Raw genomic sequence first — 17747 nt, forward strand, 5'->3', positions numbered from 1 at the left:
TTTATTAATCTTTACTTCTTAATTAAATGATGCAATGTTATAACAACCCTTGAGTTTTAATATTCCTTTGAAGAATGTTCCTTCTTGTTTTAGCAGGCAAATCAATCATTGGGTGATCACCTTAAATTTCTCGGTAGGCTTATTTATAGGCTTAATAGGCTTGAGCTTACACTTTGTTAGTGTGGCTCTGTGGAAAGTGGGAGTTGTTTGTCTAGCCCCTCTAACTTGGTAGGACTCATTCTTCCCAGAGAAGCCTGTAGACTTGATTATAGGTTTTCTTAGGGTGAGTCTAGAGTAGGTACTCCTTTAGGATGTTGGTCTTCTTTCCTAAGGTATAACCTTTCCAGTTGTTTGAATGAATGCCAAGTAAGTTAATGAGGTATCAAGAAGCTATCTCTATTCTGGCAGGGTCAGAATTCCAATGCCTCCTAGGAATGTGGACCCATAGTATCTCTCTTCTACTCTCACCGTGCAGCAGGTGCTTTCTGGCAAATCTTGCTCAGTATATGAACAGCTCAGCCTCTGGGCACAGACTCCAGGGAAACTCCCACATGGAAAACTGGAGTCCCTTTCTGCACAGTTCATTCCCCTATAATGGCCTGCCCTGTTTCAGCTGCTATAAATTCTGATCCCTGCTTCCACATTCCAGAGAAAACCACACTTTCTGCTCAAACCCCAGCTCTCTGTGCTATTATTGGAAAACTTTCACCAGACCAAAAGCTGGGCATTCACAAGTTCATGCAGTTTCTATTCTCCCAAAGCTTGCAGTTTTCTTCTACTGGTTGTCTATGGCCTTAAAACGGAGGACCTGAATATTTTATCCATTTTATCATTGTTAATGGTTTACCCAGCTTTTTAAAAATTTATTCCTAAGTATTTTATAGTTTTGTTACTATAAATGGAATTTTAAAACCTTTTTATTACAATTTCAGTTTTAAGAATACAAAAAACTCTTTATCCAGATTAACCAAGTGTTTCCATTTTGTATCATTTGCTCCATCATATTCTCTCTCTTCCTCTTCATATATATATATATATATATATATATATAATAAAGGAAATACATATGTGTATATATACTATAATATAATACATAAATATTTAGCTAAGGTTATGTCCACCAGTTTTTCCAATCAATGTAAAGTTACAACATCTTCCCTATATAATAAGTTACTTATAGGAAGATGCTTTGAGACTATATAAATATAGTATGTATACAACTTATTTTCATCAAATTTTCACCTTTGTGTTAATGGGGAGAGCCATTAAGTAGAATACCGGTTATAGTATTAACTGAACTTTATTAAAAATGCACTTTACAGACCTTTCCAGATGGCATCAAGAATGAGATATAAAATAAACCAGTCTATATCTACAACAATTACACCTTAAGCCACCACTGCAATAAAACTGCCTAACTCGATAGTAACTTAGTTTCATTAGTCCAGTCTCCCTTTTCCATTATGTTTCCAAAGTAGTCTTAGAAGAGAATATCGAGACCTGTATGATGAGATTTGCAGAATACAGGAAATGCTTCTCGGGCACTAGATGATACTCAGATCTAAAAAGCAACCTTAAAACAATGTTGTTTGCAAAGTGATGAATCATAAGAGACCTTTTTGCTTACAACTACAAAATGCTTTAGGCTTTATTTCAAATGAATGATGCATGGCTAGTAATTAGTATGAGACTATAATGATGTTTTGTTTCATTTTTGTAAATGAAACACATTAAGCAGATTGTGCCATAAAATTTCAATACTACATAGATGGTCTAACTAGAAACCATCATGTTTCTATACCAAAACCCAACCATAATTCCTATTATGGACTCAAATGCCCCACTTTTTAGTTGCCTATTTAGAAGATTTAAAATCCCAAAAAAGAAAAAGGAGTAACTGACAAAATTTCCAAAAACTTAATTTCAAGTTCAATAACTCAATAATTTAAGCTCCTACATAAACATACTAAGTAATTTGTACTTATTATTAACTCAAGTTAATCTTTAAATATCAAAAATCAATTTTCTCCAGTGATGAAGCATACAGAAACCAGTGCTAAAAGCAACTTCGAGTACAGTGGGCACCTACGGCAAACAAACACACAAGAGTGACTGCCACCATAAAAAATGAAGGACGTCCTTTAATGTCATAAAACTATGGTTCACACATGAGCTGTACTAGTTACTAGTTGAGTGAACAAGTTGCCTCAGCTCTGAAATGGTAATGCCTATTTCTGGAGTTATATGAGAGTCAGATATAACTACTCATTTATTTATGTATCAGAGTATTTACTGAATACTTATTATGTACCAAACTCTGTTTAAGGCCTTGGGGAATCACACTGAAAATAAGATGACAGGGACCTGGTCCAAATGGCTGTACTAAAGTAAACAGACTGAGAAAGGGAGAGAAAAAGACAGAAAAACAATAAAACAAATAGACAGGATCACTGTAGTTAAGGATAAGTGCTCATGAATAAGTAGGATGATGGTGGGGGGGACACCAGGATGATGAGCCCTACCACAGTAAAGTGGCACCTGGGCTGAAGCAGAGGTTGCAGCAGGAGTAACTGCAAATCTGAGGTGGGAGCAAAAAACGAATGTGGCTGAGACACAGCGGACAATGAAGGCAGTGGTAAAATATGAGACTGAAGAAACAGACACAAGATTATCTTACAAATTATAATGAAACTAGAAACAATTAGAATGACCAGAAGGAAATTCCCCTTCTGGCCAAAGATGGAAAAACAGGGACTGGACTTATATCCCTTCCCCCTGTCCCCAGGCAACAGTTTTCAGGCACTGACTCCAGGCAGTGTGGGATGGTGGTGTCTGAGAAAGGGGAAACAGGTGTGCCCCGTGACCATCCCAGCTTACTGTTTAGAAAGAGTTTCCAAACTGCAGCACAGGGAGAAGGAACCCAGGTGGAGCAGGAGATGTCCATGATTGAGCGGGAGGTGGGAGTCTGGGAATGCCAAGGCAGCTAGAGTTCTCAGGACAGAGTATCAGAAAGGAAAGAGTAGCACAGACAGAAAGCTCCAGAGATCTCAAGAGTTTCCTGCTCATGTCTTTAACTGTAGTACCCACCACATGCATGTGAGAAAACTACTGAAGGCTGGGGAAAGAATCAGTCAAAAGCACTGGAGGTAATAGTGCCTGATTCTCAGACAAAGCTGGGAACACTTACTTGTTCTCAACAGGCAGAGTGGAAAAACCTCATAATTCATGGGACATTGAGTAGGGTACTCAGAAGGGTATTGCCTTAATTGTGGGGAAAAATAAGGTCTAGACTCAAGGCTACTCTGATACCATGTAACAAAGTTTAAAAACAAGTCACAAAAGTCTGAAACTGTTTCCAAGTAATTTAACTGCCTCCTAAAACAAAGTTCAAGAATATTTATAAGAATACAAAGGTATCTACAGTACAGCATGGTAAAATTTTTGTCTGGAGCCCAAAGGATCAGGAAAATACAAACAATGAGGAAAAAATTTGATAAAAACAGACCTACAAATGCACAGATGATAGAAATACTAGACAGGAAAGTTTAAAGTTATTATATTTCATATGGTTGAGAAGGTTGAGCAAAGATTAAGGATTTTAAGCTGAGACATGAGAGATATTTTTTTCAAAAATACCTGAACTGAATTTCTAGAATAGAAAGCTATGATATCTGAGCTGACTAAATAGGAAAAACAGCAAATTAAACACCATAAAAGAAAAGATTAGTGAACTGGAATGCATGTCCAAAATGAAAAAAGAGGTAAAAGAAAATAAAAAGGGCATCAATGAGCTGTGGAACAACTTTAAGAAGCCTAACATATGTGTAATAATAAAATAATATATGTGTAACATAAGTCTCTGATATAGAGGAGAGAAGGGAGGTATAGAAAAGATACCTGACAAACCTAATGGCTAAAAAAATTCCAAATTTAAAGAGAATTATAAACCAACAAATCCAAGAAACTCAATGAAACCCAAGAACAAAAATATAATGAAAACTACACCCGAGGTACATCATAATCAAATTATTCAAAACAAGCAATAAAGAAAATCTTCAAAAACAACCAGAGAACAAAAGAAACATGTACAGAGGAACAAAGTTAAGGGTGATGGCAGATTTCCTGCCCAAATAATTCAAACAAGAAGACAGTGTGGTAACATGTTTAAAGTGCTGAAAGAAAGAACTATCAACTTGGAATTTCATACCCATGAAAACACTTCAAAATGAAGGTTAAAAAATACTTCCTCAGACACATAAAAACTGAAAGAATTCATTACCACTGGAAGAAATGTTACAGGCAATTTTTCAGGTGGAAGAAAGATGATTCCAGATGGAAGATGTACACAACAGAGTGAAGAATGCTGGAGTATGTAGATAAAAAAGACAACTGATTTGCTGAAAGTAAAAATAACAACATATTATGAGTTTAAACATATGCCAAGGTAAGATATGTGATAACAAGTGCACACAGCCCAAAATGGGAAAACACTGTTGTGAGGTTTCACACCACATTTAAGGCGGTATCATATCCTTTGAAGGTAGTTAAAAATATATTATGTAAACCCTAAAGCAACCACAAATAAAACAAAAAGTAATAACTAATTAACCAACAGAAAAATAAAGTTATTAAAATATTCAATCCAAGAGAAAAAGAATACCAAAGAATAGATGAGATAAATAGAAAATAAATAACAAGATGGGAGATTCAAATCCCACCATATTAATAACCACATTAACAGAAAATGGCCCCTCTAGTTAAAAAAGAGAAAACATCACACTGGATTTTAAAAAAAAAAAAAAAAGAAAGAAAAAAACAATACTCAACTAATATGCTGCCTGTAACAACAGTAGGTTAAAAGGAAAAGGACAAAAATTAGTTATCACTAATCAAAATAAAGCTGGACTGGCTATATTTATATAACACAAAGTAAACTTCAGACCATTAGAGTATTTTAAGCTTGGAAGTGACATAATCACATTTACTTTTAAGACTCTTTTTTTTTTTTTTGCGGTACATGGGCCCCTCACTGCTGTGGCCTCTCCAGCCGCGGAGCACAGGCTCTGGACACGCAGGCCCAGCAGCCACGGCCCATGGGCCCAGCCGCTCCGCGACATGCGGGATCCTCCCGGAACAGGGCACGAACCTGCGTCCCCTGCATTGGCAAGATGGACTCTCAACCACTGCGCCACCAGGAAAGCCCACATTTACTTTTATACTAAAAGATCTCTAGCTGCTATGTGGAAAAGGACAGAGCATTCAAAACATGAGGCATAGGGCCTGAAACACAATAGGTTATCAACAAATGGCAAACACAAAAATATATAGTTATGATGGGCTGACCCAGCATCACCACCCCTGGTGATCCTTCCTCAACAATATTATTCTAAAATGAATACCCATGTTTTATTCTACTTTAAATTTGTCTTCCCGTTGCCATTCATTAACATGTATGAAACAAAAGCACCTTAGGCGTGGCAACCCCTGCCTGACTTTCAGAATTTCATGTAACAAAAGAGGGATTATGAGAAATCATTAAAATACCATAAACAAGATACTTACATTCAAGAGGCACTTTGGCTAAATCCCCTAAACTTACAAGTGGTTATAATTAATTACATGTTCAAGATTAATCAGTGGACCAGGTAAAGGTCAGTCACAGAGTAAAAGGGAAAGTTGGAGCTGGACCTCAAAAAGTCGAACTCAGATCCTTGGATGCGATGCCAGCCAGCTGACCCTTTTATCTCTATCTCCAGAAGCTGACCTCACCAGCGGGCACTAAAGTTTGGGGTGGTACTTCAGGGTGGCAGGGTCAGGGTAGTGGAAGTAAGAGAAAGTGACACAGGAAAAACTATGGCATAGATTAGCTTATTCAAAAGTAATATAGGGGCTTCCCTGGTGGCGCAGTGGTTGAGAGTCTGCCTGCCGATGCAGGGGACACGGGTTTGTGCCCCGGTCCAGGAAGATCCCACATGCCGCAGAGCGGCTGGGCCGGTGAGCCATGGCCGCTGAGTCTGCGCGTCCGGAGCCTGTGCTCCGCAACGGGAGATGCCACAACAGCGAGAGGCCCAAGTACAGCAATCAGTCAATCAATCAATAAAAGAAATATAGAATAAGAGGGCCTTTTCCGGTAACATGTGTTATCTGAGTCATATTTTAAAATAATAACTCTCCTCAAAATACTCTTAAATGACCGACTCTTTGCCTCGACTTTATTTTTTCCTATGCCATTTTACAAATTCTTGCTCCTTCTCTAATACCAGAATATTAATGGCAAAGGTGTTTCTGTATTTATTCCAAACTGAAACCCATTAGGAATGACACCTTGCTGCATTTCTTAGTATTGATTGCTTGCGGTTTTTATTCTGTTTCTACATTAGGACAAATAAAGTTCATTCAGGGGCTTCTAAAAATAAATCAATGGCCTTTCAGAAATTCATTCAGTGTTTGGGTTCATGCTTCAGTTCAAGCCATTGATTTGGTGGGTGCGTTTTGGGAGCGTTCAAATCAAATCACCCTGATACATTTTTCAGGCAACTCTTCTGCCCTACAGTAATAAAGTACATCTATTGCTTTGTCTGAAGATGCCAGAGGGCCCAGGTCTGTGATCTGCACTTCAGGCAAAATGGGAGAATTATGTGGATACTGACTAAGGTGTGGTAAGACAAAGGAAAGTGTGAAGGCAGGGTTTAGACAAGGCACATAACTAACAAAGGATTAGGCTACAGCTAAGACCCGTGGTTAGAAAAAAATAGATGGAAACCCGAATTTTGGGTTGGTTAAAGTTGAGGGGAAAAAGTAGTCTTCAACTGGCAAAAGAGGTAATTACTAAAGCCAACAGTCAGAATGAAAGAGTTCCAAAGGAGATTACAAAAATCCACTAAGAAATAAGAGGCTAAGAACAAGCAAAGCAAAAAAAAAAAAAAAAAAGGCAAAAAGGACTGTCATGAAGCTAACTGAACTAGTTTCTTCTTAATTGCATTCAAAATATAGAATGCCTCAAAAAATTCTGGGTCAGAAATTAGAAAAAGCACAAATAACAATAGTGTCAAGGAAACCCATAATACAAAGCTACTGGAACCTTAAATCCTTTCAGAATATACCAGCATTCAATTGATCAGAATGACTGAGGTGCTTTACTGTGGTGAGTAGTTCCAAGTGGAGCTACTTACAAAGTAAACACTGATAAACTAGGACTGAAAGACTCTACTTGCCCATAGCACAAAACTTCAGTAAAGCAGGGACGGGACTAGTCCTGAGCAAAAATGCAATGTAGGCTAAAGTCTACCTTTAAAAACCTTCCCTTTGCATTCATCAGCCCTTTCCCACCTCTCCTATATATACAATTCTTTACCAATAGATCAGGAATCTTATATTTAGAAGCAACACCGTATGGAGGAAACAAAATAAAATATGGAAATGTGGACTCAAAAATCCTGAATTTCTTTCTACAGGAACAAACCCATAATGTGACACCAATGAACAAAACATTGACAGAATACTAGTCCAATCAGTTTCAGCATAAATCCACAAACTATGAGAACTCAAACATATTAAAGTTTATACTAAATTGACTATTTAATATATTAATGTAAGTCAGTGGTGGTCAATAATGTAAGTCAATAAGTGGTACAGCACACATATACACACTCAGAATTAGATATTTCTAGCAGATGGGAATTCGGGCAAAAATAAAAGTCAAATGATTTGGTAGCAGTGATATTGGTGGTACGGAAGTTAACCTTAGCTTTTCACTAAAGGGGAAAAGAATTACTTTGTTCCCCATCTTATTCCGTAAATAAATATGTCAACTTGGATACAAAATTGGCATTCTTGGTAAAGAAAGAAAAATAGCATCAATAATGGATAATAGCTAAGTTTCAGGACAGGAATCTTGACCCAATGTCAGAGAAAAGAAAACAAATACATTTATCCTTTCAAAAGAGCCAAGTCTGGTATGGAAGATAAGGATGTTTAATGAAACATACAATTTAATACAAAATAAAAATGTAAGCAAAGAGGGAAAAGAACCAAAAAGCAACAACAAAAAAAGTTTTTAAAGCCCAGACAAGTGTATAAAGAACCAAATAAACACAGGACTGAAACACTGCCATCCTCTGTGCCAGGAGCCACAAGCAAATTAAGATGAATAAAACTTACGCAATTGAGGTTCTGGGTATCCCAAAGATATTTTCAAGGGCTCTTAACACCAATTCCCTGTCAACTAGGGGACAGAAAATGAGGAGAAGGCTTCTCAAGTGAAGTGAGTGCTCACAGAGTAATGGAGCCAGATAAGGCAGTTTATATTCCAGGCTCTTCAAGGAAGGACAGAAGATTTCCCTCCCATTTGGGCCCTGAGTTTCTAAAGATAAAAAATGGTTAGCATATAGTTTCTACAAAGAAAAGCAGGGACGGGACTAGTCCTGAGCACAAGTGCAATGTAGGCTAAAGTCTATCTTTAAAAACCTTCCCTTTGCATTCATTAGCTTTCCCCGCCTCTCGTATATATACAATTCTTTACCAATAGATCAGGAATCTTGTATTTAGAAGCAACATGATATGGAGGAAACAAAATAAAATATGGAAATGTGGAGTCAGAAATCCTGAGTCTGAAACCTTCTCCTCTGTTTATGAGGTGGGGGGGATTCTGGGTTGTCACCTCTTCTATATGAGTTTCAGTTCTTATAAGCCTAAGAGGCTGTCGTATCAGAGGGATAGATGTACCAGGTAAATGTATATAAATATACCTTGTGAACTGTGCATCACTAAAGCCAAATAATATAATTGTCATGTAATTACTTGACTGTGGTATAGTTGCTAATTTGATACAATACCTATGTCACTGACCTGAAACTCCAAAATTAATCTCTCTCCTTGCTCCTATTATCCAAACTCTTGTCTTCTAAGTGTAATAAGTCTCAGATACCATATTAAAAAATAATCAGACTAAACTAATGTAGAGTAAGTTTTTAATCTCCTCTAGCTCTCCTATTGCATGACATGATTTACAAGCAGAAGGTTAACCTACTATATTATAATATCTCAGATAATTAAAATGAATTTGGGAGTATTTTTTGGTCCTTGAGCACACTTTCTATAATAACCATCAAGCTATTATTGTATGCAACTGGGTAATTTTAATTTCAGGAGATTCCTAAGGCGGAGGATTCCTATCCTCAGTTGGATATACTTAGTCAGAGAGCTAGAGGTTATTTCTGGCTCCAACACTAAGTGCCACTAATACGAGACGTTCATCCTAATCAGGTTTTCAGTAATTTGAATTGTCCCCTTGAAAACTGGTCCCATGAACAGAAAATAAATACTCCAGCACCATATCTCATCATGAGACCTGGAAGTCATGATAGCTGATCATAACTGAGATGGTTCATGAGTCAGAACTGGCCTTTAGGCCACACTCCTAACCCATGACCTTTGCTGCTTTGGACGCTGAATTGTGTATATTTAAAAGTCAAAGTACAAAAAAGTCTGGGAGATCTAAAAAAATGGTCAAAGAGAGTTATTAGAAAACAATTGTGGAGTGAATAAAATCATTGAGAAAGAGGAGGGTATGAAACAGCTAACAGAATTGAGCACTTATTATTCACTATTGACTCCACACATGCACGCTCTCCCTTAAATCTCACTACAACCTAATGAGATAGGCTCTAAATTCACATACATTTTATAAATAAAGAAAATTAAATTGAGGGGTGTTAAGAAACTTCCCCAAAATTTTATAGCCATTATATGGTACCTTAAGAATTCAAACCCAAGTCTGTCTAATTAGACTAGAAATGCAATGAAGGATATTTGAAGGAACCTGGAATACCAAGACAAAGTCATTTTAACCCAGACTTGTGTTTCAGTACTAGGAACATGTGGCATGGCAAGTCTCAGTAAGCCAAGAGCTAAATGGTTTTAGTTTTTCAGTATTTAAAATAAACCATAAAGCACCTTAGGGAAAGTTATTTATCCATCTATCAGATATTTATTAGTGATTATTACATGCCAGGTATTGTTCAAGACATTAGAAATTCACCAGTAGGTGTCTAAGAGAATGATTCCTGCCATGATCACGGTCATTCTTATGATAAACTAATAGATAGGTTAATGGACAGAACATAATATAGTAAATGAGAAGGTAATGAGTGCTTGAGGGAAAGATAAAGCAGGGAAGAGGAAAAGAAGTGCTATGGGCAGTTTCAAATAGGGTACTCAGAGAAGACCTCCAAAAGTTGACATAGGAAGAAAGATCAAAAGGACATGAGGAAGCAAGCCATTTGGATATATGTAGGAAATAAGTCCAAGGAGAATAAACAGCCAGTGTAAACCTCCCAAGAATGTGATTGGCATGTTTGAAGAACAGTACAGAGGCCACGTGGTTAAAGCTGAGTTAGGGGAGAGTGGTAGAAAATGAGGCACGAAACAGCGAGGCAGGGGCACATATGCAGAACCTTGTCAACTATAGCAAGGATTTAGGCTCTTCCTCTGAGGTGGGAAGCCAGTATAAGGTTACAGGTGGAGATAGAACATTATCTGCCTTATGCCACTAGCTGCTGTGTTAAGAACAGACTGTGATATAGATAAGTTGACATAGATATCACTTCTTAATATTATCAAATTATTTCACAACATTTTATATTTTACTTTCATGTTAGATAGAACACAAACAAAATTGCGTACCTTTTGCCACCACATGAACAAAGGGGTAAGATCAATATAAATCACAGTTGAAAATTCAGCTTTTGAGAAACTCACTAGAGTTGGCAACTCAATGAAATAGCATATCATTCTGATCATGCTGTGTTTTTATTCGTTCTAATAAGTTAAAGAATTGCAAAGTTATTTAATATAGCTGACATTCTACTAATTTCAGGAGAACAAAGGTAACAAAAGCTCATAAGAGAATTCATTCAGAGTTCAATTCCACTTATCCTCCCACTCTACAGAGAACACAATTGGTCGTATGTAAGTGATTTTTCCCATTAATGGCAGGATTTGATATTACTATTTTGATGTAGATTTGAACTAAATGAACTCAATCCCTTGATTAAACGAGACTTTATCACAGAATATGCCTGCACACTTTTGGCGTTTTAACTTTATCTTAGTTCATAATATAGGCACTATACATTTATTATGATGATATATTAGAGATCATTCCATTTTCTTTCATATGAGAGCAAAATCTAGAGGCAAAAGTAGTTTTTTCTTCCTTTCCACAGATACACACTCTCATGACCACTAGCTTCTTTCCAAAGGTCCCTGATGAATTATATCCCACAAATGCCAAACAGCCCTCTCACCCTTCCTCATGCTTAGTCTTTGAAACAAACTGCAATAGTGTCACATTATAAAATCACCTTGTACAATTCCCTAGACCATGGATTGCAATTTTCCTCAGAGAGGTGGTAACCAGAAGCAAAAACAAACAAAACCTTGCTGATGATGAGTCTCTCTCAAGGGAGAAGATTGAGAAAAACAGTAAGCTTTGCATATTTTGCCTTACCCTTCCCTGCCTCCTGTGTTACATTTCTAATTCACTCCCTGGCTGATCTCATCCAGTCCCACAGCTTTAAATTCCACGTGTATGTGACTGGCTCCCAAATTTATGCCTCCAGCCCTGAACTCCCAGCTTACATCCTAACTACATATTTCATAGGTCCACTTAGATGTCTATAGGTGTTTTAAGTGATCTTCCCTCCCAAAGTCTGTCTCTCTTATAAGTCTTTTCCACTTCTCTGTAAACAGGACCTCCTATCTTTCAAATTGTACAGGCCAAGCACCTTGGGGGTCATCCCTGACTCCCTCCCATACCCTAAATCCAATCTGTCGGAAATCCCGGCTTCCCTACTTACAAAATACATATGGAATCTGCCCTTCTCACCAGAGACACTGCCATCAAGCCTGTCAAGCCACCACTATGTCTCACCTTAATCATTGTCATAGCATGTTAACTGGCCATTGCCTTCAATTTATGCCCCCACCCCGCAATCTGTTCCTCACACAGCTGCCAAAATAATCAATCTGATCTAAATCTAAAGCACAGATAGGCTAATTTCACTTCTTTGTTTAAAACTCTCCAATGGCTTTCTTAGGATAACGTCCACGGGCCTCAAAACATGGCTGCAAGGGCCTGGTGGCATCTCTCTGATGTCCCCTCCTATTCCCACACCCCCTCGTTCACTTTGCCACAGCCCCGGCCTCAGCTGTGTCACACTCACTTATCCCTCAAAGCCTGGCACTTGTGGTCTCCTCTGTCTATAACATGCTTCCCCAAGACAGCCACACAGGCTTCTGCTCAGATGGGAGAGGCCTTCCCCAGCCATGTTAATCTCATACGTATGCACCACCCTCATGCCACCACTTCCTGAGGAGAACTTAGTATTACTTGATATTATGTCACGTTTTTGTTTCTGTGTATATTGTTACTACACTCAACCAAAATGTAAGACCAAGAAGGAGTAAGAGACATGTTCACTGCAACAAACTCAGAGTCCAGAGCAATGCCCAGCACACAGTAGGTGTTCAATAAATATTTGCCAAATAAATGAACAAACGGATGAATCATTGCTGAACCAAGGAGACAGGTATTGAAATAAAACACATGAGACAGCAGTAGAGTTACCAATATAATCTCAAGGTCTAAATTCATCCATAAAACATCTGGTAATCCAAACCCCTGTAACACCAAAAGGCTGAGGCAATACTAATGGACCCGAAGCCATTTCCTCAGAAGCATCTAATGAGAACTCAGATCAATACTAGAGATGTTCTTAAATATACTCAGTGTATCAGCAGTGAAGCTACGTTAAGTTCAACCATAAAAAAAGCCTTTAATTTTCTGTGAATTTCAGTATATTTGCCTAAATCGATAAATCTGTTACACATTATTTTATACTACCTGTTAAACATGTAAAGAAAAAGGTGTAAATGGCCTTTTAAGAGTTCTGTCAACATGTACCCCCACTGTGTTATATGTAGGCAGAATTAAGAAGAAATCTGTGAGAAAAAAAGATCTTCAGAGAAAATACTACGATGGGCAAGACAGATATTAGCTGACAACTGATGTTTAACTACTTAAACCAACAGACATTAGCTGACAACTGATGTTTAACTACTTAAACCAACAGAATTTCTATAAGTTTCACTAAAAATTCAAATGGCACTGTGACCATTTTTACTTAAGACTGCTAAAGGAGATGAAAAGCAGAAATCAGCTCATAAGGTAAATGATAGAAGTATTACATGTCTGAAGAATTTCAGGCTACAGATCAATGACAATTGAAAGCAAGCTAAATTAATAAGCCCTAAACTAGGTGGAAGAAAAGCCATCTGAGCTAGTGAGCCTATATTAAGTCCTGGATCCTGGTAGAAGCATGTCAAGAAGGTTGCAAAGCAAAGTGACAAGAATAACTGAACAACAGCTGAACGTTTGTGATCTTAAGAGAAGCAGACCTCTAAGATTTAAATAGCTATGGATAGAGTTATAACAGTTTATTATTCTAAACAAATGTCCTCCTGGGTAGATTTGCAGATGAGACTACCACAGTGCTATCTAGAACATCATGAAATGTGAAGGACCTGGGACAACTGGACAGGTACCAAAAAACAGCAACTGAAGACAAATAGAACTTCATATTTTCCAGGAGGAGAGACTGGCAAGATTTATGTCATTGACAGACAAGATTGAAGATGAATTATTAAAGAGAAAAGGAAATAGTAATTACAAGAAGCCAAAATGGGTCCTTGAAGACACTGTATTGCACTAATTCCATGTCTTTTGTTAAGTTTTAAAGTGATAATTCTGTGAAACATGAATGACTTTTTATCTGGACATTTGCAAAGCACTCAAAATAATCAACACTTGAGGAATGAGAGAGATGGATATTTTAAATCTGGGAAAGCGATGGCTCAGTGGACATATTCTTTCAGGTCCCTCACCAATCTTGATCAGTCTTTTCTTAAATTGTTTCAATAAGCTGTGATTCTTATACCAAATCACAATTTCCTCAACACTTTTTAGAATATACAACCACTGAGTACCTGAGCATTGACAGACTTAAACACCATGGCCTTCTGAGTTAAAGAAGGATCAGGAAAAGGTCCAACGTAGGTGTGGTACCAGGAGAAAAGTGGAATACTGTGACAAGTCTACAAGTTAGGTGGCAGAATCATATAGGTTGATTATATTGTGCTTTGAAAAAAAGTGTGAATTTATACTTTTATGCCCAAAAGTCTTGGTTACTTGGTCTACTTTTGAATTAACCCATTCTTACCCAGAGAAATAATTGTCTGGAGACCCATTTTAACAAAAATTAAAATAACTATCTCAGGGCTTCCCTGGTGGTGCAGTGGTTGAGAGTCCGCCTGTCGATGCAGGGGACGCCGGTTCATGCCCCAGTCCGGGAAGATCCCACATGCCGTGGAGCGGCTAGGCCCGTGAACCATAGCCGCTGAGCCTGCGCGTCCGGAGCCTGTGCTCCGCAATGGGAGAGGCCACAACAGTGAGAGGCCCGCGTACCACAAAAAAAAAAAAAAAAAAAAAAAAACTATCTCAAAAGCATCTAACATTTTCATTTCAAAATGTGATTAAAAAAATACTCTGTATTATAGCATAATGATGGATACATGTCATTATATATTTGTCCAAATCCACAGAATGTACAACACCAAGAGTGAACCCTACAGGGAGGGTGGGAGGGAGACACAAGAGGGAGGAGATATGGGGATATATGTATATGTATAGCTGATTCAATTTGTTATAAAGCAGAAACTAACACACCATGGTAAACCAATTATACTCCAATAAAGATGTTTAAAAAAAAAAGAGTGAACCCTAAGGTAATCTATGGACTTTGGACAATTTTGATGTGTCTGTGTAGGTTCATGAATGGTGAGAGATGTTGATAAAGGGGGAGGTTTGTGCAGGTGGTGGAGGGTGGGGAGATATAGGAAATCTCCGTAACTTGCCCCCAATTTTTCTCTGAACCTTAAGCTGCTCTAAAAAGTATAATCTTAAAAACAATTTTTAACTTTGTTTTTATTTTACTGTTCTTGCTATATGTATTTTCCCTCCTTTCTGTCCATCTCTTCCTTATTTCATATAATAACTTAGCCAGTATCATGTGGCCACCATGTACTTGGAAGATGGGCCATGCGTCAGGAATATAAAGATGAGCATGGTAATACTTCAGCCTGTCAAAAAGTTCCAAGCATACATGAATACTATGACTATATTCCAGGGTAGTAAGAACCATTTAGATATATACACTGGGCATTATGGTAGCAAAGAGGCAGGATCCTGAATTCTACAGGGAATAACAGAAATGCTAGGGAAAGCATTTCAGAAAGGGCTTCCTCAAAGCAAAAAGAAAGGGAAAGCAGCCTATTGACAGCCCTGAGTGTGGTGCCTTGAGAGCACAGCAAGTTGTGGAGGAAAGATGAAGCACAGGGAGAAAGTAAGACAGAGGGCAGGGCAGGAATTCCCTCCTTAAAGACCTAATGCTGGGTGACTGGGTGGCTAGGAAGGAGGGGATTATGGAGAAGTCTGAGGAAACACTTGGGGGTGACTGGTATGTTCATTATCTTAACTATGGTGATGGTTTCATGAGTGGACTTATGTCAAAATTAATCAAATTCTACAAATGTTAAATATGTGCAGTTTACTGTATGTCAATTATACCTCAATGAAGTTTTGTTTGTTTGTTTTTAACACTTTAATGCTATTCTAAGAATTTTAGACATCCATGTAAAAGTTATGGGAAGCAACTGAAGTAGCTTAGGGAGCCAGTGAGGGATGGTCAGTGGCATTTCATGGCTTATTTTACAACTTTACAAGATGTTCCACACAATCAAACGAAAGACTTAATCAACTGCTATTTATCATGTTCCTATTACGTGCAAACAACCAAGCTTCTCCCAAAACATAGAACGTTCCTTTAAGTAAGTAACGGTGGATCTTCAATTCACTCATGTGAATTACAGATGTATTCTATTTAAATAAACACTCAAATTTGATACAGTCGATAAAGTCACTAAGGCAGTTTGCATTATATACTCAACCTTAATTCCACACAAGAATTATGTAAAATAGTAAACAAACAAAATGCAGCTTACCTGGACATCTGTGTTTGTTTACATTATTTTTATTTGGTAGAAAGGCAGTGTTCAAAAGTAACACATCCAAAATGCTAATAACCAATGTCAATTAAAGACCAAATAGAATATATAAAATATAACATGTAAATTAGAAATATGTTTTACTTTTGTCATGTATTACTTACATACAACTATCCAGGGTTCTATGTCCTATAGAGTATGGTACACAAATATAGTATTCAGAAATATGTGAATATCCATTAAATTGTACGTCCTTGAAGCTTTCTTTCAACTATCCTTCATTAAGGGAATAGTTACAGAAAACGTCATAGTAGGGACCATGAAATACCACATAGGAATTTCAAAACAACACATTATAAAACTAAAAGCCTCCAAAACATATTTCACGGTGAAAACTTTCAGAACAATGTGCATATGAACATGCATACATTTGTAAATACAAAGAAATAGGATCGGAAAGTCAACAAAATGTTAAAAATGATCATTTATATGGAATGCAGTGGGTAGTGAGATACAAGGAACTTCTACATTGTATTCAATATTTTTATATGCTATTTAAATGTTTTATAACACGAATATTTAGGTGTTTTTTAAAATGAGGCATTTTTAATGCAGGGAAATTTGCATGAACTTCCTACAACATTTTTTGATTAAAAAAAAAAAAAAAACAGGAGGTCTCTACTGCACAAAGTTTAAAAGCCCTGCCCTACAGTGACACCAAATGGTGGCAGATCAAAATACAGTACACAAACAACATTGTTCAATTCAATTTCCTATAAACATTATGATTCCTTTGAAGAATTGGCAGCTTAACAGAACTAAATAATGTGGAAACAAATACTCAAAAACCTAGAATTTTTAATCAAAGAAAGTCTAGTATACCAAGTTTCAAATGCAAATTTTAGGCCTCTTTCTAAGCTTCAGCTAAATCTTGTGATCCCATTGAATATTTACATATCTTATTTCTCACACAGTTAAGCATGCCACTGTGAGCACAGTGATTTTACCTAATGGCTTATTGATCAGACGATCACTGCAAATATAAAAAAGTACAGTCGTGTAACTAAAATCAGGTTCTACACAATGGGAACCAACTTTTGGTAAGTAGGCAATATTTTGGGGAAATAAATGAGAAGGTTCTGGGGCTAAAGAGGGAAGGAAAGAATCCAAGAAAAGAGACAGGTAACTGATCCAATGAGTGAGTTTCTAGGAAGAATATTTTCATTTCTAAATCTTATTGATAGAAAATTAAGTTGAATAAAGCATGAGGCAAGGACATGCCAAATATGAACCAATTTCTCAGCAAAAAGTTGTGTCCTGGACTATCCAGGGAAAAGAATATTTCAAGTTCAGCACATCGGTTAGTACTCAGTTTCTTCTGCCCAAAACCTAAACCAACAAATAAAATTAGCATGTAAACGGTCTCATTCATTTCAAGTCACACAGAAAGATATAGAGATGAACCACCTCCCAGAACGCTCCTCTAAAATAACAAAATACCTTTTGACTAGAACACTTAGTCTCTCAACATTAAATGACAGCTTGTTCAGACTTTTTGATGGGTTATTGTTTTTCTTATGCCAAAATCCCCTGGAAAACAAAGGACATATAAATACACTATCAGC

The 17747-nt window shown here is 37.2% G+C and overlaps 1 protein-coding gene across 1 annotated transcript in view; it reads right to left on the reverse strand.

The window, feature by feature from the left end:
* Nucleotides 1-17747, reverse strand: part of DIAPH3 (diaphanous related formin 3) — a 538397-nt gene that overhangs the window by 250994 nt on the left and 269656 nt on the right. The gene's annotated exons all lie outside the window — the stretch shown is intronic.

Source organism: Mesoplodon bidens, assembly GCF_964165515.1.
Source record: "Mesoplodon bidens genome assembly, chromosome: 17".
NCBI classification, from domain to species: domain Eukaryota; kingdom Metazoa; phylum Chordata; class Mammalia; order Artiodactyla; family Ziphiidae; genus Mesoplodon; species Mesoplodon bidens.